A 3,287-nucleotide genomic window follows, 5' to 3' on the forward strand; every position below is an offset into this window, starting at 1 on the left:
TATTATGTGATCCAGATGAAGTCGGTTACTTCTTTCTCCCAGACCTTCTCGAACGCCTGATCCTCGACCCATTTGAAAAAATAATCGATCATGAGTAGTATGTATTGGGCCTTACAGGGTGCCCATAGAAGGGGACCAACGATATCCATGTCCCACTTCGTAAACGGCCATGGCGACAAGACCGGGTGAAACATCTCTCTCGATTAGTGAATCATCGGGGCGTGTCTTTGGCACTCATTATATTTCTGTACGAAGTCTTTCACATTCTTCTCCATTTCATTCCAGTAGTAGTCGGCTATGATTAGCTTCCGAACCAAGGATTCTGCCCCCGAATAGTTCCTGGAAGTGCCCTCGTGGACTTTCCTCATGGCATTTTCGGTCTCTCCCGGACCTAAGCATCTATCTAGTGGGCCGAAGAAGGACCTTCTGAATAATTTCCCTTCGACTAAGCTAAACCTGGCAGCCTTGGTGCATATGGCTTTGGATTACTTGGGATCCGATGGCAATTTTCCTTTCTTCAAGTAGTCTATGTATATATTTCTCTAATCCCAAGTCAAACTTGTCGAGTTTACTTCGGCGTGACCTTCTTCTACCATCGAGTTCATCAGCTGTACCACCTCCCCCTAGTTAAATTCATCAAAGTCGACAGACGACCCCAAGTTGGCCAGTGCATCAGCCTCACATTTTTGATCTTGAGGTACATGCTGTATAGTCCATTCCTTGAATTTCACTTCGAATGTTCCGTTGACGTGATTTATGAAGAGGAGGGAGTCATATTTGGATTCGATCACTTCCGCATAGAGGCTCTTAGACAGTTCCAGACCTGCAATCATAGCTTCATACTCGTCTTCATTGTTAGTCAATTTTACAGTTCTAATAGACTGTCTAATTACGCTACCCACAAGTGGTTTTAACACGATATTGAGCCCGGACCCTTTCGTGTTGGAGGCACCATCCTCGAATAGGGTCTAAATCCCCAAATTAGCCCCCGAAGTGAGCAGCGATTCCCTTTCGACCTCGGCTATCAAGGACGGCGTAAAGTCGGTCACAAAGTCCGCCAAAATCTGAGACTTTATAGCAGTCCGAGGTTTGTACTAGATATCGTACCCACTGATCTCTATGGCCCATTTGGCCAGCTGGCCCGAGAGCTTGGGCTTATGCATGACATTCCTCAGCAGGTAAGGAATGCCAGTAAGCTGAGGAATGTCATGCATAAAGAAGAACAATTTTTCTTCCAAAGCTTGCTAGCATTCCGGAGTCCAAGAAAAATTGTTCTTCTTTTTCAATAGTGTGAAGAACCGATGGCTCTTATCTGACGATCTCGAGATGAACCGGCCCAACGCGGCTATCCGCCCGCTCAGTCTTTGAACCGCCTTGACGTTGTCGACTACGGTGAAGTCCTCTATGGCCTTTATTTTGTCTGGGTTGATATCTATCCCCCGATTAGATACCATGAACCAGACAAACTTGCCCGACCCGACCCCAAATGCATACTTCTCCGGGTTTAGCTTCATGTTGTACTTCCTTAATATGTCGAAGGTTTCCTGCAAATGTTTCAAATGGTCCTCTGCTCGCAGGGACTTGACCAACATATTGTCAATATAAACTTTCATTGATTTTTCTATTTGCTCTTCGAACATCCGGTTTACTAGGCATTGGTATGTGGCACCGACGTTCTTTAATCCGAACGGCATTACGTTATAGCAGTAGGTGCCGAACCTTTTTTATGAAAGAAGTCTTTTTTTTATTGTCCGGATCTATCTGAATTTGATTGTACCCAGAGTAGGCATCGAGGAAACTGAGTATCTTGTGTCCGGCCGTCGTGTCGATCATTCGATCGATGTTAGGCAAAGGGAAAGAATCCTTTGGACACGCCTTGTTTAGATCCTTATAATCTACACACATCCTCAGTTTATTTCCTTTTTTAGGTACTACCACTATGTTAGCTAACCAATCTAGGTATTTAACTTCACTGATGGAACCTATTTTTTGAAGTTTGGATACTCATCCTAGTTGAACGTGTGTTTGATCTCGGACTGTGGCCTTTTATTCTTCTTGACCGGGTGGTACTTCGGATCCAAACTCAACTTATGAGTGGTTACCTATGGTGGGATCCCTGTCATATCTAGATGGGACCAGGCAAAATAATTGGCGTTAACTTTAAGAAAATCAATAAGTTTTTCCCTAAGAATGGGGGTTAACCCCGTGCCTGGGTATACCTTTCGATCTGGTAGATGCTCGATTAATATAACTTGCTCCAACTCCTCGACTGTTGATTTGGTGACGTCGGTGTCATCGAGTGCTATGAATGATCTTGGAACACTGTAATCGTCCTCATCATCCGCTCTTTGTTCCTCCTGTTTCTCCGGTTCGACTGAGACCGATACCATTGATTGCTATTTAGGTTCTTCTTTTCTGGTCGGTTCCGCGCTTCTTGATGTTGGGATCGTGGGCACTAGGATCACTTCATCGACAACAACATTTCCCTTGCGGCCGACTGTTCTCCAAAGACAGTTTTGACTCCTCCCGGCGTGGGAAATTTCAGCGCCTGGTGTAAGGTCGAAGGTACCGCCCTCATGTTGTGGACCCATGGCCTTTCGAACAAAACGTGGTACCTCATATCCCCTTCGATCACGTAGAACTTCATCTCTTGGGTTGTCCTGAAAGTGTTTACTGGCAAAGTTATCTCTCCTTGTGCGGTCTCACACGCCATGTTGAACCCATTCAATACCCGGACCACCGGTACCATTTGATATTGTAACCCTAGTTGCTCTACGACCCTTGATCTGATGATGTTGGCCAAGCTACCTAGATCAATCAACACACGTTTAACCCGAGATTTATTGATAAGTGCAGATATTACCAGTGCATAGTTATGAGGTTGTACGATGCCCTCGGCATCTTCGTCGCTGCACGAGATAGCTCCTTCCAGAACGTAATCCCAGGTGGTTTTTTACATCATAATAGACACTTTAGTGTGTTTTATCATTAGCCCTTGGGGACATCGACTCCCCTAATGATCATGTTAATCACGTGTTGAGGCTCCTCTAGTTCGACCTGTTTGTTGGCGTCCCAGTTTCTGTAGTGGTCTTTGGCTCGCTCGCTTAGGAATTCTCGGAGGTGCACATTGTTGAATAATCGAGCAAGTTCTTCTCTTAACTGTCGGGAATCTATGGTCCTATGACCGTGAGTGCCGTGATACCTACACATCAAATTAGGATCTCTCTGGATAGGGTCAGACTGCAATGGTCGGGGCCACTTGGTCTCTTTGATGCGCCATATGGACG

The sequence above is a fragment of the Nicotiana tabacum genome, chromosome 4, assembly GCF_000715075.1.
Source record: "Nicotiana tabacum cultivar K326 chromosome 4, ASM71507v2, whole genome shotgun sequence".
In the NCBI taxonomy this organism is placed as follows: domain Eukaryota; kingdom Viridiplantae; phylum Streptophyta; class Magnoliopsida; order Solanales; family Solanaceae; genus Nicotiana; species Nicotiana tabacum.